This window comes from Oxyura jamaicensis, chromosome 1 (assembly GCF_011077185.1).
Source record: "Oxyura jamaicensis isolate SHBP4307 breed ruddy duck chromosome 1, BPBGC_Ojam_1.0, whole genome shotgun sequence".
In the NCBI taxonomy this organism is placed as follows: Eukaryota; Metazoa; Chordata; class Aves; order Anseriformes; family Anatidae; genus Oxyura; species Oxyura jamaicensis.
In genome coordinates, this window is record NC_048893.1 from 99,326,001 (window position 1) to 99,352,561 (window position 26,561).

The following is a 26,561-nucleotide window of genomic DNA, read 5'->3' on the forward strand; positions in this document are numbered from 1 at the left end:
CAAGCCAAAAAACATGACTTTAAATACAAGAGAACATGTCTGGTTTCTGAAGCTCTTAAACAGGACTTTTTACTAGAGCATTCAGGTGTAGAAGTTGTTTCAATGCTTTAAAATTCTTCTGTTTACGACATAGACAGATTATCAAAATACTTTTATTTCAAGTAGTCTTTTAAAAGATAGATTACTTTGTGGGGTTTTGTTTGTTTGTTTTGATTCTCTGTAATGCTTCTCCAAAGAAGAGATCAATATATATTAAGAGGAATAGTGAGTTGTCTGGAAAAGTCATAGTGATTCACGTTCTGGCTATGCTTCTCAGGGACAGGACCAAAGTGGTCCAGCAAGGACCACAATAAAACTTACATTAAGCTTTACCTGACCTTACACCTCCTTGGAAGAAGCTTTGTTCTTCACTTAACTATTATATTGTTCTTGGAGCTGGGAATTTTGTGACCATGTTTCTGATCCACCGTTCTCAAATGAGTAAATGAGTCTGACAAATACACCAACTGGAACAACAACAACAACAAAAAAGTAGTGTGAAAGCACACTAATGGATTAAATCCCACACGCGCCTGTACTTTATCTTATAAAAGCACATGTGGCAGGGGCACAGATCACAGAGATAATAATAAATATTTAAAACATGTTTAAATATATAAAAATAACATTACTAGAACCTTATGCTGTGGTTGTTGTCTTCTGGCACATTATTACTTTTTCAATTCATTTTGTTTGTAAGAAAGTCAATGATTATTGTTTGAATGCCTATATTTTACATTGTACATGATCATGGGAAATTGCTATTTTGGTAATGAAGTGGCAATGTATTAAGACATGACAGTCTCTCAGAAGAACTGAATTACAGAGTAATACCATTGTTCTGTTGTTATTAATTCCTATACAGCATCTAATGCCTCCATTGAAAACTGTACAAGAAGTTTTTCAGACATTTATAATGTTTTAAATCTGTTGCTGTACTCTATGCAATTTTCTTTGTTAGGAAATTTTAATCAAAATGCTTTGCTTACCCTGAAAAAAGTATATTTTCTCATTTTATAAAGAATAAGATTATAATTCTCTGTGCAGGTTTTGGACATCACATGTAAAGATCAGAAATTAAAGTTGTCACAGTGAATTGCTGAAGGAAAAATGTTTTTCATATTTTTGTTAGAAAAACTTTGTGAGGCTTTAAGATTTTACAAGGCATTAAAACTTTCGTTGCTAAATTCACGTTCAATTCATTTTGCATTTTAGGAAAATTTGTTTCTGATGTTCATAAGAATTCTCATTTTTAAAAAAGTGAATGTGTAGATATATATAAACACACACATATGTATATACACAATATATATGTAATGGAAAAAATATCCATAAATGATGGTGATATTTTTCTATTGTCATCTCGTTGCAGAAAACAAAACAAAAAAACTTTTTTTTTTTTTTTTTCCCTTCTGGACTGTAAATATATTTAATTTTTCAGATTGATTGCAAAGTAATAATTATAATTTCCAATCCACTGAGAGATCTTTTGGGACAGAAAGCTTTAGAACTCCTGTGATGCATGTGGTAAAAATGTGCTAGAAATCATTTTCTCCAATTACCTTCAGCGTTCACATAAACTGAGATTGAATAAGGAAGTTACTTGCAATGGTGCTGGTAATGAGAGTTTACTTCTTGATCTATACATTATTTTGCTTTCTTCAGGCTCAGGGTGGATCTTATCAAGGTGCATAAACAGCTGAAGGGAGGGCACCAAGAGGACAGAGCTGGGCTCTTCGCATTGGTGCCCAGTGCCAGGACCCCAAGCACTGGACACAACCTGGCACACAGGGGGCTCCCCTGAACACCAGGCAGCCCTTCTGTGCTGTGCAGGTGACTGAGCACTGGCATAAGCTGCCCAGGGAGCTGTGGGGGCTCCTCCTCAGAGGCCTTCAAAAGCCATGAAAGGCTTTGGGCCTGGGCAGCCTGCTCTGGGGAGCGGCCTGCTCTGGGTGTGTAGCGCCCCAGACACACTTCTTCCAGGAGGGTCTGTAGAGAAGGCAGACTGTACAGGTGAGGCTCAGGCAGTAGCAGGTTGGCCGCATGCTCCTCTCACGAGGAGCCATCAACCCCCTAAGTTAACCCTGCCCAAAGGTGTCTCTTGGCGTAGGACTGCTGCAGCAAACAGCTGTTGGGAGCAGGCCACCCACTGGAGGTTAGTTTATCTGCCCAGGTGAACTCCTCTGGTTTGGTGTAAAAAAGTGCTGATTGAGTACACCTGCTTTAGATTACTAAAAAGAACTTTTCTTTTAAAGAAACCATCACATTCCTGATCTTACAGGGAAAAAAAATTTAAAAAATAAAAAAATAAAAAAAAGAAAAAAGAAAAAACAACATTCTCCTTGAACTCTTACAGAGTAGTCTTTGATGTTAAAAGATTGATCTTTAGATATGTTATTTACCCTGTCATGTATCAAATAATTTTAATGTGCAGGTTTGTCTATTAACATTATCATCTTGCACTATATACTTCACTGGAAGCTTTAAAATGAATCCCAAACCATTTAGTGATCTAGGTGTCAAAATGTAAAAAGAAAGGTTTGTCATAGCCTTTCCTAACCTTGAGGCCAGATTCAAGGTACTTTTTTCTGCTTTCAGGCAGTTGTATTTCTTACAAGAAATCATGTTTCAGCCAAAAAATATCTTAGAGGCCAGCATTTTATCACAAACCATTTAAAGTCAAGTAACTAAGTATCTAAAAAGAAGGATGAATAGAAAAGATGGTTGCCTTTAAATGACAGAGACTTTTTCTCCTTGAGTAGATGTGTCTGATGAGACATTTAGAAGAACAAAGGAAAGAGAGATTAAGAAAATAAGAGAGAGAAAAAAAGGGGAAAAGAAGAAGGAATTGGAAGGAAAAAAAAAAAAAAAAAAAAAAGGACAGATAAAGATAAAGGGAAAGAAAATGAGGAAATAGAGGAAATAAGAGAATGTAGAAGGACAAAAATCAAACTGCCACTGTTATTAACTAATTTGTAATTTCTCATGTAAGTTACTTACTTTATAGAATTAACTTTAGTGTTCCACTTTCATCACACTATCCATAGGATCTAGGAAATGACCTCTTATGTCAGAAATAAATTTACTTGGAACTTTAATTTGTCCAATTTATGAGGATGAAGTGAGCTGTTGTATTTTAAAATTGCCTCAGTAAGATTTTACAGTAAAATATTCAAGTGAGTTGACATTGATTCATAAAAGTATAAGATTTTCAGAGTAATTAAAATTTGGAACATTATAATGTTAACATTTTAATGTGAACAGCCCCAGAACTTTTGAGTTTTAATAAATTTGAATTAAATTGAACTGATTTTTTATGTAGAAGGTACCATATGATGCAGCATATGTAAGCTGCTGTGGGCTTACATTTCTGTAAGACAATGTACTATTTCAATAGAGCCCTTAAATGATTTGTTAGTCCTAATATAAAAAGAAGAAAAGCACACATTTTTTTCACCTAATTGCTCTATTTTGAGTAAAATTATTTTTTTGATAGATTTTTAGAAACCTTTTATTTTAATTCTTCAGAAGAGAAAAAAATTGTTCTTTTTGTAGTGTAGTTATGTTGAGAGATAAAAGCACATTTCTTTTATTTCTTTTTGAAAGTCTTCCTGTACCATCTGCTAAAGCAAGGATGCGTACATTTTTAAATATATTTGATGATTATTTCTTTTTAATCACTCTGTAATTAAGTCTTAAAGGTGTTAGGATGTATTTCCTAACACCTGCAAGAGCATTTTTTTTTTTAATCTTTAACTATGTATTTTAGCTGTTGTCTGAGGACAATGTAAGAGTTAACACCGTTCTGTACATGAACTCCACTGAAATCCTCTGTGACTGCTTTCTCTTTTTCTTATCTTCAGTAGTCAGGCTCCCTAATTATTCACCTCCCTCTGCCTATTCGCTTGGTGATATATGGACTCGTTAGGCAGGAGTACCCGAACAGGAACATTAAGACCACCCAGTACCTAGATAAGTCCTTTATGGTGATCCAAGTCTGCTTTCCTGCCAAAAACAGTGTTATTACCTCTCAGGTATAAAATCACAATGTTTAGAAAAGTATAGAAACCTCTCATTCATCCTACTGATTTTACAGCCTTGCACTTGGATGTTCAGCTCCTCCATTTCATGATGTTTACCAACACAAGGAAGATTCAAAAAGTCATCACTTATTTCCAAGTCCTGGAGCTTTAGCTGGGATACTGTCCCGTGTCTCACTGCTAATCTTACTGAATTCCATGGCCAGCTACATGAGACACAGATACATTACTGCCTAATAGGGAAAAACAATCTCTGAATCACAATACCTTATGGATTTCCTTTTATTTTTATTTTATTTTTTTTGTTCTTCCCTTAAGGGAGTATTTTTTTTTTTTTACGTTCTTTCTCTTCTTCTTGTGAATCTGAAATCGCACCGTCAGCTTGTCAATTTCCTTTCCCTCAGCCACCAAGGGAAAGGACACAAGGAGTCTCAGTTCTTACCCCCATCCCCCCCCCACCCCACCCCCTTCCAGGGAATAGCAATTGGAAATACAGCAGTATTAATGTTGTTTGGACAAACACACACACATGTGCCTAGGTACGTACTTGGGAGTATCTTTACCCCTTCATCTCAGATGTGCATTTCTCTTCCTCCTTATGTTTGTATCTTCTTCTGTATCCCATACTTCTCTGGTGGTCCAGTTGTGATTCTTCAGCTACATGTCTATTGCAGCTCTTCCACTGCCTTGTGTGAGAGCTGCTAGCCCACATGGCAGTGAGCCTGGGGCAGCCACAGAAATGAGCCAGCTGTGATCAATATCCATGGTTATCCATGAGATTTTATTGTATACCTCATAGAGAACTACGGACTGGGCTGGTATTTCCACCATCACAGTTGCTTTACGTGGCTTTCTGAAGTACTTTTGGAATTTCAGCAGTATGAAGATTTTGGGCTGCAGTTTGAACGATGAGAAAATCTGGCTATCACTGCATAATTTCAGATTAGAACATGACAGCATTTCAGAACTACTTGTATTGGCTGAGAGATGTTTTAGCCAAAATAAGAAGCTTTCCTCTTAATTTTAGTTGTTTACGAAAGTCCCAATTTCTGTATCATGGGTTGCATATATGTGGTTTGACGGTGAGCTGTTTTGTTTACACAAATACTGTAGGTGTATCTGTGATGGTTATGCATAATTGTCTCAAAGTTTCAACAGAGAGCCAAACAGAGGAATCCAGTAGCACCCCCAAGACTTTTGTAAGTCAAAATCACTTGCCTATAAAGAAGGCTTTATGGATTTTTTCTATATAACATAGTTTTGCAGAAAACAAGTATAAATCCAGTTGTCAATTCATTTTATTTTCATTTATTATAACAGAGGTCATAAATATTTTTCTGATGTACCATTTTTGGTTTGTTATTTTTACATTCATCAGAATGAATTGTTACCTGATTCATCACTGTCCTGCCTCAGGTCTTGCCTCCAATGAAATTATTGCTTTATAATGGTACAGTACTGGACTACTAATTTTATAGATCTAAACCCCTTGTCACAGATGAAAAAATCCTTATGGCAATGAATACTCACAGAAATACTGATTTCTGTGTGAGGGATTAATGAATGAGGATACCACAATCAACTCAAGATATGTGCATGCATATTTAGAAATGCAACTCAGTGTCAGCCAGGAGGAAAATCGTGAAATAAAATTAAAACAAAACAAAACATAAAATGTCCTCCATATAGAGCACCTCCAGGGTAATACATACTTTATATCTCTTCAGCTTTTTTGGATTTTTGTATTGGTCTGTAAAAACACCAAATCCGAGGAAATTGTTCAAGAAGCAGTAGTTGGTAGTGCTACATTTCCTTCTTTTGCATTTCTGAAAATACAAGGGAACAAAGTCAAGACATTTGTTGGTACAAATGCTCAGGAAGAGCTTGTGAGCATAAGTTTACTTTCTAAATGGCTGTGTTTTTTTTTTTTTTGTTGTTGTTGTTGTTTTGTGTGTGTGTGTGTGTGTGTGTGGCCCCATTCATTTTGTGTTTTACTTCCTGTTTGCAAACACCCATTTAAACTGTTTGTTTTCACAAATACATAGGGAATACGTGCTTTTTGTGTAATTACTCATATATTTTCTTTCTTGTAAGTAGTAATGGCAAGTACTTCAAGTATTGTCATTATCTTTAAAGGTTTGTAGTCTAATTAGGCACCAAACCAACAGTATGCTAGTCTCATACTACCTAAAGAAACTTTCTACAAATACAATGAACATAGACTGTCATAGATTTAGGTTTAAAAATACATAGGTATTTTTTCTTCAGAAGGGTATTGCCTACTTATGACGAATACATTTGTCAAAATCAGGATTACTTTCTAGACACTGAAAGAATGCAAGAGATGATTTATTTGCCATGACTGATTTTACTTGGTACTGTTATGCAAGATGGTTTTTTTTTTGTTTGTTTGTTTGTTTTTCTGTGATACAAAATGACTAAGGCAAATTATCATGAAACACAATTTGTGCCCCACAAAGTGCTTGGAATATCAATGTCATATTACTCAAGGTTGAATGCGATGTAAAACAAAAAAGTAGGAAATTCCCAAAGAGCAGAAATAGTGAAGTCTATAGATGTGTGTCTCATGTGGAATGTTTTTAGTATCTTTGAAGGTATGTGCCTATTTTTAATTTCTTCCTCACCCTTTCTGTATCTGTAGCACAAAACTCTGTCCTTGACACCAAGTTTTCTTGCAGAAAGGATGCTTATAGGGTCTCTCTCTGGCTGAACTTCCTGTTTTTGTGCTATGTATAAGGTCTAAGTGTCTTTGAGAATCTCCATGCTACAGGGCTAGATAGGAATTCTGGCAAGGTAGAACAAAGACATTTTTTTCAACTATAAGCTATATCCTGTAGTGGAGTAAGCCACTCATAACATGCTAAAAGACTGTATTAGAGGAATTAATGTGAGAACTGTGTAAATTTTACAAAAATCTACAAAAAATAATAATAATAAAAAAAAAAAAATTAAACTTGCCTATCCTGTAAAGAAATTGTGCATGGAAAAATATATGCCTCTGATGACTTGAGCTGAAACATATAGTCACTACAGAAAAACATGCTTATTTACTGTTCTTCTACATATGCTCAGAATCAATCAATTCTCTACTCTCAGTTATGCTGCCTTTCAGCAAGGTTTTGATATGATTCAGCCTACCCAGTGGTCTGAATGGTCAGGCTGGGAAATTACCTCTGTGGCATATTCCCATTGATATATTACAGTCCTGGAAATGGTTTTTCTTTAGTTTCCTGTGTTTTTATTTGCATTTTCTCGTCCACAGGCTTTGCTGAGAGGAGATCAGGAGGTCTCATTCTCTTTGGTCTCTCTGTCCTTGCTCTCCCAAAATATTTCTTGGCTATCGAGCAGTGCATTGAGAAAGCCTGTCATATTCTGGGGCCACCTTGAATATCTCTTGGGAGAGCAGGACGAGGAGACATGGGCATTCCAGGCAAAATATGTCACTGAAGGAGAAGTATCTCCCAGTTACTGACTCTGTTCATTAGATGTGCTGAATTATGTAGAGAAAAATGTAGAGAATTTACAGAAATCCTTACTTTTGGAGTCCATTTTTCTTAGAGAGGTTTCTGTGACAGAAACACAATGAGCTACAGAAAAAGTAAGGTATTTAATGAGAAACAGATGAGACCTGTGTATTGTTAATGGAGAAAGTTTTGTGTAAAAAGAAGTCAATGTGTAACGTTAGGAATAAAAACAGAGTAGCTTACAGGACATTGTTTTATTCTTGATGTTTAAGATACTGCTAAAAATAATGCTTTAAAACTTACTGTGTCCAGTGTACAGCCTGTATGTCTTCATTAAAAAAAAAAAAAAAAAAAAGTAATAAATATCTGTTCAATTTTTTTGTTGTTTTGTTGTTTTAGTGCTTTCAATATCATTTTACAGATGCTCACTTTCTTTCTTAACACCAGTTGTCCCTTTACAACAATATCCAAAGACAATATTTTTCTCACAATCAGTTTCTACTTGCTACAACATCTGTTGATGTGATTTATTAATGTTCAGGTACCGATAAAGATACTTTGTGTGTGTTCATGTTCAGCAACATAAAAAGAATTTAACTTCAGCTTTCCTTAAAAACAAAGTCTTACTGGCTTAGCTTTTCTGTCCTATATTTATTTATTTTTCCTTAAAGACCATTGGGGATATTATAGTTTTACATGTCATCTACTAATGGTTTTATGTCCAATATTTGATTTAAAAATCACATGGCCCTGAATAGTTTTTTTTTGTTTTGTTTTGTTTTTTTTTTTGCGAAGCCTGCTTAGTTTTGTATAACACTGTGACATTAATGTCTTCTTTTTACTGACTATAAACATTTTAGTTTGCATTTTATATGCAGCACCTTTAAGCTTTAATTGGACATCTGATAGTTTGTGTACATAAGCACCTACCAGCTAATGTGGAAATTATAGACTAAGAAGTAATGATACTATTGTGCTGGTGGATGCAGACTTCAGCCTGTTTTGCCACATTGTCTCCCAGGAGTGTCTGCTGTATTTCAGAAACCCTTTTGGTATGAACTGTTAGAGAAATATGAAAATGAGGAGGCAGGTGCCAAAGCAAGCCTCTGACAGGCATCGTATCCCACCCAGATTGTAAGGTTCACACCTGATTTTTTATCTTAAATATTAGTATCTTAGACTATGACTCTGTTAAGGTTATATCTCTCACTTTTGATATGTGTTGCTTCTATTATCATAAGTACTAGCTATTCATACTGTTGTTTCAGTCTATAATGTATCTTACATTTTGGGGATTCTTGTTTTAGCTAGAGAACAACAAACACTATTGATTTGTTTCTGACATGCTTTGAGGAATTCTTTTCCTTCTGCATCTCTGTGAAAATGCATATGATCAGAGTGGAACAATTCTCACTTTCTGATGCACTGTCACTCCTTAATTTATTACAGGAATCATCAGTGGTCACCTAACAGTGCTGCATCAGAATGCAGTCTGAAGAGTTAGTTCATCCTGGGTTCAAACTTTTGGGATGATATTTTACCAACATTTTATTTCCAAAGTAGCCTTAGGCAAAGAAATATAATCTAACAACCTTGCAGCAACTTTAGCATCCAAAGACATTAATTGGTCCTTTTTCTTCAGGTCACTACCAGGTCCTATTAGTAGAGTGTTTGCTAACCTCCCTTTATGGATGAGATCATGATAGACAAAAGATGATAGACAAAGTATGTATAAGAATTTGCAAAAGCCACACAGAAATCAGTAGTTTTACAGATTCTTGTATGGTAGTTCTAAGCTCATGAGAGCATGGGCATGGTGTTAGGAAAAAAAAAAAATGCTATATCAGTGTTTCATGAAAAGCCTATATATAAGTGTTCTCTTGTACATGTTTTTGGCTCTCTATGTATATTATATATTATGATAGTTACTGACAGTGTTACCATATGCTACAAGCAGCAAGTAAAATAGGGTAAATCCAGAAATATCTAGGTATATGTGGACATTTTGGGAACATTGCAGCAGAGGTAGAAAACAAATGTAATTCTAGATTAGTTTAAACATATCTGTGTTGATAGAAGTATTTATGAGTTAATAGAACAGTTTTGGAGCAGATTCTGATAAAACTTCTGCCTAGTCTAGTGCACACATAGCAGTACTCTCTCCTGCAGGACAAGACGAACAACAGAATAAAAACTGAAGTTACAATTTCAGAATTTAAGCAGCCCTGTAAAATCTACAGCAGCTTTTTCATGATAAGGCTGAAAAGAGGGAGAACGTGTTTTCTCTGGCCTCTAGCAGAAACAAATGTTTTAACATTTTGTTTGGAGACCAAGAGACCAGATGTATAAGTTAATTAAGGAAATAAGGGTGGTATTTCTATGAAGGCTGTGTTTAACCTAGCTATCCCAATGCTTCTCAGTGTAGATTCATTTGAAGGAGCCAGTAAGGGGAGTCTGGGGAAATTAACCTCATTAGACTAAAGATTGCCTTTGGACCACTCAAAGTACAACACAATTTTTGGACAATAAGTCTCAGCTGTGGACTTGGGGTCCTTGATAAAACAGAAAATGTCTTAGAAGCCAAGAATATGTCTAGGGGTATATAACTCTAAAACAGCCAGGAAAGGGAGTCTCAGCAACAGACAAAACATTCAGTAAAGCATGTTTCTCAGTGAAATAAATGCTTACAATCAGATCAATCTCATTGATGCATGAAGGTTGACATAAAGATTTCAATTACACAATAGTGTACTAAGACCAGTTTAGATAATCTGAGTCCCTGTGCTTTTTAAAAAAAGCTCTGTTTTGCATTTAAGTGATATATTACTTAAAAAGCAAGAATAAGGTGTTATCAAAGTGAGTCAGGCTTGAAACTACACATAGCACTCTCCATTACTTACATGAGAAGGAAGTATTAAAGACAGTACAATCTGATGTTGAGTAGTCTGCCAAGTACAACCTGCCCAATGGCTGGGTAATTACGAAGAGGTATGTATTGCGCTGGGACAGAGCTTGATAACAACCTTAAAGGACTTTTGAAGCATGCACAGCAGTGCATGTGTCCCTCACATATATGAGAAGTGTTTAGTTGGCACTTGGATAACTGTTATTTTCTCTACATAAAAGAAGTCATGAGCTCTCAAGTAGGTTCGGTTGCTTTAATATGAAACCAGGCTTTGGATTAAAAAGAAGCAGGAAGAAGCTTCTCACTAGTTAACTACAGAAGACCTAAGTACAGATATTTCAAAACATGCCATGTCAAATATTCAGATTAAACATCCACAGTTTAACAAGAAGTAAACACCAAAGTAAATAAAGTAATAATACAGTTGCATGTGCTTTTGAGATGTGACATTAGCCTATACTACTGTCTGCTTTTCTCAGCAGCATCCACAGTATACTTGATTTTTTTTATTATTTTTATTTTTAACTATGAGAGAAAACTATTTGAATATCAGCTGACTCCTCCTACAAGCAAGATACAGGCATAACAGTTCAGTTTTCACCATTATATCAGCGCAATAGAAATGTGACGCCCATCTACAAGAAGGGCCGGAGGGCTGACCCGGGGAACTACAGGCCTGTCAGTTTGACCTCAGTACCAGGGAAGCTCATGGAGCAGATCCTCTTGGGAGTCATCATGCGGCACTTGAAGGGCAAGCAGGCGATCAGGCCCAGTCAGCATGGGTTTATGGAAGGCAGGTCCTGCTTGACGAACCTGATCTCCTTCTATGACAAAGTGTTGCGCTGGGTGGACGAGGGAAAGGCTGTGGATGTGGTCTACCTTGACTTCAGCAAGGCTTTTGACACCGTCTCCCACAGCATTCTCCTCAAGAAACTGGCTGCTCTTGGCTTGGACTGGCGCACGCTTCGTTGGGTTAGAAACTGGCTGGATAGCCGGGCCCAGAGAGTTGTGGTAAATGGAGTCAAATCCAGTTGGAGGCCAGTCACTAGTGGCGTCCCCCAGGGCTCGGTGCTGGGGCCGGTCCTCTTTAACATCTTCATCAATGATCTGGACGAGGGCATTGAGTGCACCCTCAGTAAGTTTGCAGATGACACCAAGTTAGGTGCGAGTGTCGATCTGCTCGAGGGTAGGAAGGCTCTGCAGGAGGATCTGGATAGGCTGCACCGATGGGCTGGGGTCAACTGCATGAAGTTTAACAAGGCCAAGTGCCGGGTCCTGCACCTGGGGCGTAATAATCCCAAGCAGAGCTACAGGCTGGGAGATGAGTGGTTGGAGAGCTGCCAGGTGGAGAAGGACCTGGGAGTGATAGTGGACAGTCGGCTGAATATGAGCCAGCAGTGTGCTCAGGTGGCCAAGAAGGCCAACGGCATCCTGGCTTGTATCAGAAATAGTGTGACCAGCAGGGCTAGGGAGGTGATCGTCCCCCCTGTACTCGGCTCTGGTGAGGCCGTACCTCGAGTACTGTGTTCAGTTTTGGGCCCCTCGCTACAAGAAGGACATCGAGGTGCTTGAGCGGGTCCAAAGAAGGGCGACGAAGCTGGTGAGGGGCCTGGAGAACAAGTCCTACGAGGAGCGGCTGAAGGAGCTGGGCTTATTCAGCCTGGAGAAGAGGAGGCTCAGGGGCGACCTTATCGCTCTCTACAGATACCTTAAAGGAGGCTGTAGAGAGGTGGGGGTTGGCCTGTTCTCCCACGTGCCTGGTGACAGGACGAGGGGGAATGGGCTAAAGTTGCGCCAGGGGAGTTTTAGGTCAGATGTTAGGAAGACCTTCTTTACTGAAAGGGTTGTGAGGCATTGGAATAGGCTGCCCAGGGAGGTGGTGGAGTCACCATCCCTGGAAGTCTTCAAAAGACGTTTAGATGTAGAGCTTAGGGATATGGTTTAGTGGGGACTGTTAGTGTTAGGTTAGAGGTTGGACTCGATGATCTTGAGGTCTCTTCCAACCTAGAAATTCTGTGATTCTGTGATATGTTTTATGTCACTCAGAGGATTAGTTAGTCTCAGTGGATAGCTAAAGCAGGCAGGATAGAAATATCTCATTCAGCAGAGAAGTGCTACAGCTGCTTTAAGCAATACATTGCCACAATACCATTGGTTCTATTTGGCAAAAACTCCTTCTCCTTAACCTCCCCAGTTCAGCCAATCTCACCCCAGGTGTAACTTATTTGAGACTTAATTCTTCTGTCTTCTTGAAGTTAGACTGTTAGCAGTACTCACTTGAGAATTTTCATTTTCTATAAATAAAGAAAATGGAGCCCAAAGGCCAAAGTCTCCCCCAGGTATACAGAGAACATAAATGCCAGCAATATTCATCCTGATAGTGTGTTGCTGATTATTTGTAGACTGTAGAGCTCTTGGATCATTTGGAATAAAATGCCACTGCCTTGCAGCTGAGTTATACCTATTTCAGAAGACTAGCATTTGGAAAAGAATTAGAAATTAACAAATAATACACACAAGCTACTAGCTACACTAAATGTGTTTTCATGCTCAGACTCAAAATGCTACCAATGTAATCATTGATGAGCACTCTAAGGAAATGACAGAATTCAGACTAAAAAATCCAGTGGTTGTTTTGCATTTGCATTAGTGAAGTGCCTTTGATCATACAATACTTGTTATGCTTTGTTCATATTCATAAAGGTGTGCTCATGCTTTTTGCTCGCCATTGTGTTGTTACTACAGTACTTTAATGCAGCATTTGCAGATTCAGGCTGGTGCTTACGTGAGGGACCTTAAGGAAGAGATGCTGGAGGAGTCCTTACACATTCATAGAATAAATACTCATTAGATTATTAGTCTTTTTAAATGTTCCCCTTTTTCGATCTCTTGTGGCAGTCTCAATCTTTGCGTGGCTCATTTTATAACATTTGTCTGATTATTAAATGCTTTTGCAGTTCTTTAGCCTCTTCACATCCTGTGCTCAAGCACCCACAATAGGTCTGTGATAACCCAATTGTTTTTACCTGCTAAAAATAATAATTAAAAAAAAAGGCAAGAAATATCTAACCTGAAGTTTCACTGTGCAGTCTGCTTATCTCTGAACATTCAGACAGCATATTCTTAGGATATAATTTCCAAATTCAGGGCAAGAAACATATTTTGTGTATTCAGTGCATAATTTTGATATAGTCATACAGTAACAGAACTGGTACCTTCCAGAGCCAGGTGAGCACAACTACTTGCTGAGAGATGTGGTGGTGGTTTATTTTATATTCCAGACCATACTTGCTCCAGTTACTCAAAGAAAACATACCTGTGTGCTTACTAACACAGAAAAATAGTTCTTTTACTCATAACTAATACAGACAATTTTGCTTAATTAAAAACAATCACTTTAATGTGGTATGGCAGTAAGGAAAACTATTAGGATCTCAGTGATGAAAGTTCCAAAAACATACTAACTATGGGAAAAAAAAAAAAAGGCATTATAAGGAAACCGTTGTTCAGTTTTGCCTCTAGTCTTCTACTTTTGTTCTTTTCAATAATATTCATACAGTTCTGACAATGAAAAAGTTATTCCTTTAAGAGTTGGAAAGTACAAAGATGAGACTGAAAGGAGTATTCTTGTGAAATATTTAAAGGCTATTTGTTAAGAACTTTAAGATTCTTGGCATAATATACTGTGGAATTGCACATTTATTTATTTCAATAAGATACTTTCATTACTGTGAGAAAGTTTTTTTCCTTTGTCCTCCAACTTACTGGTTTGATTTTATAGTAAAAGGCTAAAGTAAAGGAAAGTTCTTAATTCTGAAAGTTTAGTGGAGAAAGCATTTTGACTTGGACCTGAACCATTCAAGCTACACAACTGTCAACTACAGTTGTTATTCTGGTGATTTGAAATCAACTCTTCATGCTTCACAGGTGACAAGAAATTTTGCTTAATTTTCAAACTATGCATGCATGGGATATGAGTTTGAATTTCAGATGGCTGATCAAAATAATGTAGGAAAGCTCCATTCATGCATTAATTCTTTTAATGCAGTTATTCATGTGTAGTATAAAGTTACAGTGTAAATTTCATTTTATATGGAATATTTATTTAGACAGTTCAGTTTAAACATCTGAAACAAAAACAATTCAAGAATCCCACTGCAAAAACCAGCTCAGTTTATTCTCATGTCATGGGAAATGCAACTATTACATTCAGTGAGATGAATGTTGGAAGGTACTGGTCATAGAACAGCACTTGAACTTTTCAGATGTGCAACTTTTATGCAACAGGATACATATGAGCATCAAATCCCAAAGTGAGGTGATGGGGCAAGGAATGGTTTGGGAATTCTCACACTTTGGGGTAGTCAGCTGTCTGCAACAGCTCTGGGATTTGAATGAGTAGAGAGTTAGTGCACACCTGTTAATTAAAGGGAGTGAAAGACTGCTATTAAACTGGCTGAGTCACCACCGTGAGTATTCTGAGTTCATCTATTGAGAGGAATAACTGGAAGAATACCCTTAGACTGAAGTAATAAACCCACACTTGCAATACTCAAAATTTGTATCTGATTTCCGTAACTATTTAACACATTGATATTTAAATTGTTTTCATTGCCAAGAGTTCAACAGGCAAGGTTACAAAATAAAGTGCCATTTAAAATTAAGTGGGTAGATATCTGTCAGAAACAACCATTTTAGGGCTATGTCTGAGGCATATGAGATGACAAATGATAGAGTAAATAGAGTCCACTCCAAGCAGCAGTGTAAAAAGAGGCCCTACCTCAGATGGCAAAAATAAATGTAGTGATGAGATTGATTCATACCAGCTGTGGATCAGGCCCACTGTCAGAGGAGAGTGGGATCAAAACCAGGAGCCCCTTAGCAGGATAGTTTTACTGAAATCAAGTCTTTAGAATTACATGGGAGCTGAAGGTATGTGTTACAGAATTTTGTAAAGTGTGGGGATATTTTATTTATGTTAAAGAAATGCCAGTGTATTGCTTTTTGGCTTGGTAGATTTCACTCTCAACTTTCTAGTCTGAGCTTTGTATGGTCTTGTAATTTTATGTTTATTTTTAATTGTTTATGTTAAATCCTATAACCCTAGCAGTGATATTTAGATGCTGAATACCTCAGTCTAGTCAACAAGGATCGTTGCTAAATTTAACTGGAAAACTGATGAAATAGCCTGAGAAGGTACAAGCCTTCATAGAACCACTCAGTGATTCGTATGTGTTCCCTTGCAGGGGCAGGGAGGAGGAAATAATGAGGTGAGAACTATTTTATCCCAGCAGTTTTTTCCTGAGGAGTTAATAGGGTGGTGGGCTTTGGCCTTGATTTGGTAACTGGAATTGGTTGGCATGGTAAGATGAATTGAAGGTAAGGGCATATATTTTTTTTCCTTCACTGAGGTTCTTTAACCATTTTCTCTAAGTTGATTAGATTTATGAGGTCAGAGCTTAAATCTCGGACTATTTTATTTTATTTATATATATATATATATATATGGTATTTTTTTTTCTCCCTCTTGTTCCTGCTCTCTTGCATTCATTGCAGTCCCTGGGTCTGGTAGTTTAATACAGTGTGTGGAGTGTGCTTGATCTTGGCAAGTAAATGTTCTTGTTAGTAAGCCCAGAACATCAACATGGTAAACTCACCTCCCTCCCTCTGTTTCCCCTAGTGAGCTTTAGGAAAGAGGTCTCTAAGAGAGTTTGAATCTTGTTGGTCTCACTGAAGTGAGTAAGGCTGATGAAAAGCAGAGGAATCCTTTTGATTACAAGTGATTGAAGTGTACTTGAGGATTTTGCTCTCTGAAAGATAAAATTGCAGGCCTGTCACCTGAATAAATAGTTCAGAGAAGAGCTATTGAAGTAGCATCTTGCTATCAACTGTAAGACAAGTAAATTGTAACTTCATTTATATTCACTGAAACTGTCTAACGATATATATTCCTGATGTTGGTAACATGCAATTAATATAATATTAATATAAATGCAATTAATAATTATGCTAAAAGTTCTTAAATGTCAGTGTGTGGTGTATTAGGTTGCCAGTACTTCAAAGCTATGGCAATAGCAATCCTTATTGTACTGCTATAGCCTCCCTGTGAAAGCATTTTAAAAAGAAGCTCAAGGAAGTAGTTTCACAAAATTTTTGTTTCTTCAGGTTTGTAGTTTTCCAGCTCAAAGAGGCATGTTGGCAGGTAACCAGTTTGTGTGTCAAGTTTCTATGTAGAGAAGACTAGCATCTTGTTAGTAACTACCACTCCTAACAGGAACTGGTGATGACTTGTTGGCATTTAATATGTTGTTTTGTTGTTCTTGTGGTGTTTTTCTTTTTTTTTTTTAAAGCATCAAAAGCTGCTGTCTCAAAGTATTCTAGTATATCTCTAAATGATCGTCAGTCTTGTGAAATATGAGACTGTGCTTCTGAAGGACACCTGCTCAGTCACCTGACTTTAATTCATACGAAATACACTGTTGCTTGTGATCATACTGAGTTAATTCCAGTTTAATGCTTAGCATCACCATTGGTCTGTGTGTGCAGCACATCATCTCTCTAATTTTTTGTGTGCTGTAGTGGGATGTTTTGCAGTGAATGTGCTTAGCCAAGCATTTGGGCTTTGAAGTTCAAAATTACAGTTCTGAAGACATGCTTCTTTCTAGCTTGTAAAGCAAATTGTGGTATGCCTACAGGGTATGGAGTCCTTTAATTCTGGCATATCTTTGATGGTGTGGGCACCTTATTCCTGGCCATCTGTATACCTTTAATAGCTTCAATTAATCAATATTCTCTGTGAAGTATTACATGTGTGAGAAGTCTCTATGGGATTAGCTCACCTGTGGGGAACATGGTTTCCTTGCTTTAAAATGCTGTCCTCCATCATGGTAGATAGAGGTCACTTTCAAATGCTATTTAACTTCAGATCCTGTTAGCAAGATAACTAACTCTCTTGAAGCCCCAGTAGCTTCATTTGGAAAGAGTGGGGCATCACCCTCTTTTGAGTACTGTCAACAGCACTTACCTTATTTTACATTTTAGAGGATGTGTATAACAGTCTGTGGAAAAACTGCCATACGTGTTATGGGTTTAAAGCTCGGGCAACACTTTTGCTCTTGCAAACAACCTCTAGGAAGCCACAAATCAAACATCAAGGCCCAAGTCTCTGCCATAAGATGAATATTACCAAGTTTCTGTTAGTTTTGTGAAGTCTTAAACTAAAGAGGCCATATCTCTCTGAATCAGATAGTATCACTGAGTTAATTCAAAGGGAAAACTGAGAGCTTTAAAGATATGGTTATTGTGGAAGTAGATAAAAATAAAAAGACTTTAAGGGCATAGGTGAGACTTGGCTTGAGCAGGGAAAAGCAATGATAAAAGTGGCTAGGTGATCCTAGCTTCTAATGCACTGCCAGGGGAAATAGGATAGGTTGTCATGAGAGGCTACGTGTGCTATGGCTAGTAGGAAATGGTATTGGCGAACCTTGAAAATATTTAAAGCAAGGCAATGGAGTTCAACTCTTCTCACATTAGTTTTAATTGTCACTTTAGAATTTAACTGTGAACCTTGTTCCTATTTTTATTTGATACAGAAGCAATTAAGAGAATATAGGCAGCACTTTTCAAGATAATGTGATCATCTGTCATTGCAGCCTCTTTTTCATATATCTCAATTTTGTTTCCTTTCTTTGCTGACTGCTAAGTGAATTCTTTAGATATTGAAGATCCTTTCTGATGAGCTGCAATGAAGGGCCAGATCCCTGGTTGTCTGTGTTCCCCTTGCAAGGGCTGATGTGAGGAGAGGGGAAATCAAGGATTATAGGAACATAGGCACAGGGGATTGCTCTTCATCTAGTACTGTCGCTTAATCTGACTAATATATTAATATATACAAGACATAAGTCTGGGCCACGCAAGGGAGGAGCTGCTGCTTGCTGGGAACTCCTCTGAGTGGCCTGAGCAAGGAGCTGAATGTAAGCTAGTGCACCCTATGAGCATGAACATTGTGTTCTGCAGTCAGAAGTCATTTTCAGTTAAATTTGAATAGCAATGCATGCAGTAGTGTTTGAAGAATTAAGTTCTAACTGTGATAAAGACAAATTACTTGTTTCTTTATGACTGGATGCTAACAATAAGATTGTAATAATGAACTCGGAGCAGCTTCTGCTAAGCTATAGGTCTTCTTCCTCAACACATCTTTTGTATTCTGGTGTTCAGCATCTATTTCCTCTGTGGTTAAACTTGACTTTAAGTAAAATTACAATACTGGCAAACACTGGAGAACTGTGGAAGTTGGGTTCCCTGCTCTTTAGTGTTGTTGCAGAAAGTCAACCACTGGAACTTGAGATCACCACACAACAAATTCTTCAGCTTTGTTTTTGTCTTTTCCAGACAGCTGAGTAATTGCCCAGTCTCTTAGGTATAGAGCCTAGTGAATGATTGTCTTGTTGCTTTCCTGACAGATGCTAAACCTGCTACAAATTAAGTTGTCTACTAGTTTTACCAGGCGAGTGGGGCTGTGTTAGTCAGTACTTAAGCTGAAGGAGGAATGTGGAATGTGTATTGGAACATGAACCGAAACTTTGGTCATGGAAGCCTTCAGGGGTTGGGTTGGGTTTGGTTTTCCTCTGAATTTTGTGTGGAATTTGATGCAGCTCAAGCAATAAAGTCATCCTAGATTTTCCTTCATCCCTGCTTACTAGATGGGAAGCCAAAGAAAATGCGTGAAGTAATTCCCTTTTCACAGGTTCCAGCACTGCTGTTCCCTGATACAGGGCAGATGATAGCATGGCTTGGTCAAATTTGGGGAGAGTCAGTCAATACACTGTTCTTTGCATTTGTGGCTACCTCTGGCAGGTGTTCTCTTGCATGCATGAGCCTGTCTCCTTGGCTCTCGTAAGATCATTGAACAGCAAGGGTAGCTTCTGATCTGGACAGAGGCTGGATGCATCTGCATTGGTCTTAACTTCTTTTGTTAATCAAGCTATGGAACTAAAAACATTATCTAAATTCTGTAAAACTTTTCTACATGAATATTAGTGAGTCAGGGACCTAATACTCATCATTTAATCATGACTATAATGTCCTGCTTGTCTACAGAATGGTTCCATTCTGCAGAAGGCATTGATTAAACTTCATCGCAATGCTATTTCTGTATGTTTTCTGTTTCCTCAGCTATGTTTTTTTACCAAGCGTGTCATTATCCCTTCCACAACCGAACCTTCTGGAAAGGAGCAAAAGCTTTGGGGGGCGGGGGGGTAAGAGGCGGGCAGCTTTTATCATTTTAAATTTCTCACAGATTGCTCAGGGTAGCAAAACAATGAATGTTTCATTATTACCACAATAGATTAAAACATCTGCAATAAATAATGCTGATGGCTATTTGTGATGGCACAAAGTATTGTTTTTGTTCTCTTTTATAAAATTACAGCTCATTAACTGTCATAAAGCAAAGATACCATAAATAAAACAACTAGTAGTGTTTCATTTCCCAGAAATGTGAAAGCCTGCTGGTTGGGAACTTTGAAAAGTTTGTTTTCACAGCTGGAGCAGTCAAGTATCTGAGTATGTTAGAGTCTGTCACTTCTGTGGCCAGAGAAATTATGAGGATTCAAACAATTTTGTTGGTCCTCATCACAAAGCTAACATTGCTCTTATCTTCCTTCTCATCATGAAGCACTTTCTACTTAGATTACAAGATGCCTGTACTGAGCAATAAGAATATTTTTAAGTGAAGTAGTAATTATAGAAGGTTTATTAATTGAAAAGAGTAATTAGGTAAGTTGGTCTGACTTCCAGAATAATAGAAACCACTGAATAGTTACCCCGGTATGTCCCCATGTTGAACCAGATTTGTATTTAGACCTCTTTTGAAATGACACTATAATCTTAATGGCAAGTTGTTTATAATAATCCAATTGGTCCTTCATCAAAGATCAACTCACCTCACATCACTGCAATTTTATGTGTGCGCTCAATTTTCAAGCCATGGGAATAGACTTGAAGTAGATCGCTTACCTCATAGATGTGCAATGATGTAACTTCAGAATTGTTTCCAATTTATTTTCCATAGACAGGCTTTTACATAAAAAGTTCATTTGAAAAGTAAAATAATTTGAACCATACCTCATGTCTCAAGTTCTGAACAGTGGTTCAAGTTTCCAGTCCCAGATTTTCTCCCGCGAGTCTTGGTATTTGTGACAGTTATAATCGTGTGGTCGTTACGGGATCACTTGGAATTTTTTCCCTGGCCAGGACACAAGTCAGATTCGTGCTGGAGCTGTGGGCTGCACACATGCTGCATCTCATGGTGGAACACTTGAGCCTGCAGCTGTAGACTGCACAACAGGAAATCCTCCCCTGAATTTAACATTTCTCGACATTAAGGCTAGATCTGTATTTTGGCTGTAGCTGTGTGTACATTGAAACAATGGAGTGATGTACAGCACTCTTTGTTCCTTAGGCAATTAAGGATTAGATTAAAAGAACTTGTGTGGCAGTTTGAATCTAAGTATTTGTATGTCTGCACAATATAATCCTCTAGTTCAAGGTTCAGCAGACATCAGGTGACAGGGTTTTTATTATTGTTATTTGGTTCATTTTTTATTGGGGTTGTGGTGTGTTTTTTTTTTTTTAATTATTATTTAATATAGGAAAGATTATATTTCTGATATTATAAGTATCAGAAATGCCCTTGTGTTATAGGATTGTCTTCCAAAGGAGAGTGTGGAGGCTGTAAACTTGTAGGAACCGTGAAAATAGCATTTTAGGATTTAGGTTGCAATATTTAGGATTGCATGGAAGGAAAAAAAAAAAAAAAACTCACTAGAGTATTTAATAAGAAAGGAAGTACTTGCATAACATGTCACCACAAATAGGATACTGATACTTCAAGGGATGTATCAGTTCTGGGTTTAAGTGCAAATGCTTTCTTGGGTATCTGCTACTGGACACCTGTCTGAAAGAGGATACTTGGCGCCGTGCTCTGATTTACCATCTACTGGTTGATCCTCCTAGTGATATTTATTCCTGTTTGTGAAATTGCCAGTGTAGAAGGATATAATTTTGTACGTTAACTTTGAGTTAAGTCAGTCTTACAGAAAGGATGCTCACATAGGATTGGGGAATTATAGGCATATTTTGGACAAACAATCACACAGAATCACAGAATAAGCCCAAGCCTCTTCAAAGGGTGAGGAGGCCTTCAGGACAGAGGCAAGCTGGCTGCGCTTGTTTCTGCTAATGACACTGATAATCCCTTGCAGAGTTTCCATTTGCTTGCAGGTTGTGTTGCAAGAATACTTGACCCTATTTTCTCTCCTCTAAGGCAATGTGCTGATTTTTTTGGAAATATGGAAAACATTCTCTTGTTCTGTTTTGAAAATTAGATGAAGCTCCAACTTTGCTGCCATATGAGGCAGAGTTGAGCACTTAAGTTAATTTCACTGATGTTAACTTTGGTAGTTTTTGTTTTGGCTTTTGGATAAATTAGTATGATATATCCTTTTCTAAGTCACATTTTTAAGAATGTTTTTCTGGATTAAGAGTTCAATACAGCTTTCAGAAAGAAAAGATTGTAATGTGCATTACAAGTAAGTGTCTTCACTAGTTATTTCTTCTTTAAAATCTGGAGAAGGACAGGATAACTGAGGTGGGGGCTCCTTTTTCTGAACAGCATACCTTTTTTTTAAAAAAAAAAAAAACAACTCTTAATTATATGAAAAGCAATGAAGCAATTTTGTTCTTGTTTTATTATCTACATGGGGATAGTAAGGGATGGTGTGATTTGTTTTGAGTGTTCCCCCTCCTCAGTTCCTTGCTCCTTTGTGATAGTTGACATCTTTCAGACTTGGGCACAAATTCTGGCTGGGCTGAGCAATTACACTAGCTGTGCTTTTACTGTCTCTTTGTACATGCTTGCAATGTACAAAACAGTTGCATTTTGCAAATATCAGCTGCTCCAAGTGAACGTGCATACGTCAGTGCTGCGCAAGACAGTTTTGTGCTTCCAGAGCCCTGGAAGCAGTGTAGTCCCACTGTAACTGGTCTAAGCAGGGCCATCGTGGCTGCTTCGAGGTCTCAAGCTATTTGTTTGGGATGCTTGAGATGTTTCTGAGCACAGATCAGTAATATATGGTGCAGTGCAGATGTTCCTTGGTGTATGATACTTGGCACTGCTCTGTGGAATAACTTCAGTGGTCTGAAGCTTTTTGAACAAGAGCATCTCTGTCCTTAAGTAATATCAGAGGATGGCTAAGAAGCATTGATTTCAGATAGAAAGCATAGATCTATATAGACCAATACCCATGCACTTCAGTGTAGAAAGTAATCACTACAAATGCTTAATATCATTGATGAACATGAATCTATTAACTGACTTGTAAACCTAAAGGTAGTTCTGCATTTAGTTCAAGAAAAAAAAAAATGGTTCTGAAGTATAGCAGAAAAATGTCTCCAAGCAATTTATCCATAATAAAAGGCTTGTCACCACAATGCAGAAAATGTGGACCTGTGGAGAATTTGTGCATGTCTGTGCTGGTGTGACAATGATCTCAATGGACCATAACTTAATCTACACCCTGGAATGTACTAGACAGCTTGCCTGAATCTGGGAGATCCTGGCACTGAGCCTGCTATCTGTACCTTGTGTCAGCTATTCCTGAGTTATTTTGTCTTCTGCTTCCTTCCTATTACGATAGCAATCTCTAAAGAAACACTTGTTCCTACTGAGCAGCCTAAATGACATCTGTGAGAATGACATGCAGATGCAGCAGTTCCTGTGTGCTGCAGAATCTGACTACTCTCAACTAATTGCAGCTGAGGTTGGCTGAGGACATCCAAATCAAAAAGTATTTTACAACTTAAGGTTATCAGGTTGGTTCTCTTTATGTGATGTCCCTGAAAACCACTGCCTGTGTGACACTTGGAATAAACCTGCAGAGAAATCTTGTGGTCTGGAAGAATGTGTGCACATGTGTATTTTTTTGTATAAATGCGCACGTACTTACCATAGTTGCAATATTGTGTAACAGAGAAGAGGTCTGAAAGCACAGGGCTAGGAAGCTGGTATTGCCCAGCTGTAAATGTCCATTTGTGAGGCTGCAATGTGCACCTTAATAATCCAGGAATGCCCTTAGAGCTAAGGACAACAGACCAGCTATGTGCTGTGGGTTGTGAGGTTTCTTGAGGGTGTTGGGGAGAGTGCTAAGTCTCTAGTGATAATCCCGTGTCTGGATTGATTTGCAAGTCAGCTGCGTATAATGTATGTGGGATATTACTGATAGTAATACTTATAATTACTGTCTACTTAAAAATGCATAGTAATGAACAAAGCACTCAAATGCCAGGAATAAAAATTTTCTCAGTGACCTACAGATGGCAGACCAATATAACAGATAAGCAATGTGCTGTAAGCATATTTCTCTGAATATTAGAAACATCGTACACCCTATTTATGTAGGTCCTCATGGAGAAAGATGTTTTAACTAAGTCACTATAAAATTTAAGCAGTTTCTTGCTCAGTCTCAGAATATGTTCAAGATATTTTGCTTTGTGCTATAAATTACATTCAAAACTAAAGCCAAAAGTTCTAAGTTGGAAATGTTTCAACTATTGTTGGACTTGCTGAAGATGTTGATAATCAAAGCTGAGCATGTACAGTAGCCTGTATAGATTGGCTTGTATGTAGTTTATCCTTCAAATGATTTTTTTTTTTGTATGAATGTTTCACTTGTTACTTATATCCAACTTATGTATTGTGTGGATCCAGGGTTTTTTTTGGTTTGCTCCCCTCCCCCTCATGAAAGACAATAAGTTTGTGAAACTTAGTTTTCTTTTTCAATCATTAAATAATAATAATAAAAAAAAAAACTAAATAAAAATAAAAAATGGTCCAGAAGGAAGAATCATAGATGCAATAAAGCTTTATTTTCTCTTCATTTTGGGTACTGAATTTTAGTGGATGATTTGATACTCTTCTGCATCTTTAGCTCATAAAAGCTGAAATTCTAGAAGCCCTAAAATAAATGAGTCTTTTGCCTCATATAGAGGAAAAAGAACTTATGGTGGGCCAGGAGGGAGTTTTATGATAATGTGGGCTTATCCAACCTTGTTGTTCAGTGAATGGTTAACAGAAAACACATCTTAAACTCCTTATTCTCTCAAGTGTTTGCACTTATTGTATAATGAATCATTTTAAAATAGTTGGAAGAGAAAAAGCTGTTGTATGTGGTATACCTTCAATAATGGCTATGTGGCTAGAAAGACAAACTCACTTTAGTGAAGTGTTTTAGTGTTTTTTAATGATTGTAGATTAAAATAGGTATATTTAAAATATTGCAGAGGATGGAAGTGATTACAACCTGCCACATAAGGCACTACTCAGGAAATTAAAGAACAGGGGCTTAAAAGCAGACCCCAAAAAATGGGCTTACCAGACTCTCTCACAAAATGCTTCAGCAACTTTTTTTAACTAAAAAATGCTCAGTTTCAACCTACTGACTGGAAAATATTTTGACATATTTTTGAACTGTTTTATATTATGGAAATCAAACAGACTGTCATGACAGATTACCATTTAGGCAAGGAGAAACAACGCTGGTTTAAGCACTGTGCAGGTCTGTGGTCTGCGCTCTACCATGCTGTCATGGCTAAGGCTGTCCTAACTACTAATCAGAAAGTGTTGTTATGGCTGTTAAAAATCTGGTGAACCAAGAGCTGCTAAATCTAATTCTTTTGGATGAGGGCATATTGACTCCACGAAGTGTATGCAGTCCCTCTGAGCTGCTCCTGTGCTGAGAAACCATGACAGTCATGGTCTGCTCTAGCTCATCTGCGTTATTTACCATGCATATGCTGGAGTGGGAAAAAGACTGCATCTGCCAGTACATTAACTTCAAATGTGAAGGGAAAACATCTGGATGTATATCTACTACAAAGATGAAACGTCAAAAGAGGCTACTGAGGTGTGGCCTTTGAGGTTCACTATATGTTAATAAAAGAGCCTTGCTGTGTCTTTAAGGTAGATGAGGAAAGTGGTCTTGAAGGTCTGCCTCTATCAGAAGCCCCAAGTGAGAATGATGGGTAAGGGAGGGTGGTGGTGACCAAGATAATTAATGCTCCATGATTCTAAGGGTGGAACTTCAGCCAGACAGGAAACTGGCTAGGGATTACGTTGTTTCTTTGTGCATGTCTCTGTGTTTTCCTCTAAACTGGGAATTATATTCAATCATAGTTAAAAGTGGAGGAAATGATCTTAATTTGAAAATGGCTGTGGTCCTGACACCAATCTTCCCTATCTTCAAACACCAAGAAGCAAATAAGAATGAGTAATGAAATGAAAAAATTAGTCAAATAAGTTCTACAAGTCTTTTGCTGACTCACGTAAAGAGGCTTCTGAATCAATGTTAAGTTGATCTGACTTCATACAAAATGAACAGCAAACTTTAAAATTATCTTTATATGTGTCCACAGTCTGACTTACAGCCTCAGAACTGGAAATTCAAATGCTAAAAATGTGAATTGTCTAGTACTGTGAAGTGCTGTTTATCATAATTGTAGAAGAGATGGGTTCTGACCCATTTTCCTTCTTCAGGCTTAGAAACTCAGCTTTCTCCCCCATGTGCCAGCATATATTATCTTTGTAGCAACAACTGCATGGCCCAAGTTACTTTGAAAGGTAATACTTACAATGTGCTTTCCCTACAATGTGACCTAGCACTTAGAAGACAGGAGGTTAGTGAAGATTATAGAAGCAGCTGTCTGCCTTATGCCACTCCCAAGCATTCTATGTGCCAGATTTTGAGGATCTGACAGAGCAAGGCATGTTACAACCAATATCTGTTCTTTTTAAGTATCCATATGAATATAAAGAAGTCAAAATAGTTTGAGGAATCCTCCTACTTTATGGTTCACTAGATTGCCATGACTCTGACATCCCCAGTTTGGAAGTAAAAATGTGTTGTTGCTTTTCCCAAGCTACTATGGGGAGACCGTTCCCCAAGCATCTACACAGGGAGCAAGAAAAAGTGAACTGGGATCAGTTTTATTTTTTGCTATCCAAAATTTTCATTTACTTAGAGAATGCAGGGAAAG

General features: G+C 37.6%; 1 protein-coding gene and 1 long non-coding RNA gene across 2 annotated transcripts in view; both read left to right on the forward strand.

Moving 5' to 3' along the window:
- ROBO1 (roundabout guidance receptor 1) overlaps positions 1-26,561 on the forward strand; it is a 645,922-nt gene that overhangs the window by 189,283 nt on the left and 430,078 nt on the right. The window lies entirely within an intron of this gene.
- Positions 15,332-26,561, forward strand: part of LOC118160565 — a 56,741-nt gene continuing 45,511 nt past the window's right edge. The window contains exon 1 of the long non-coding RNA XR_004747572.1: positions 15,332-15,401. This is a non-coding gene — a long non-coding RNA (uncharacterized LOC118160565). The remainder of the gene's footprint in view (positions 15,402-26,561) is intronic.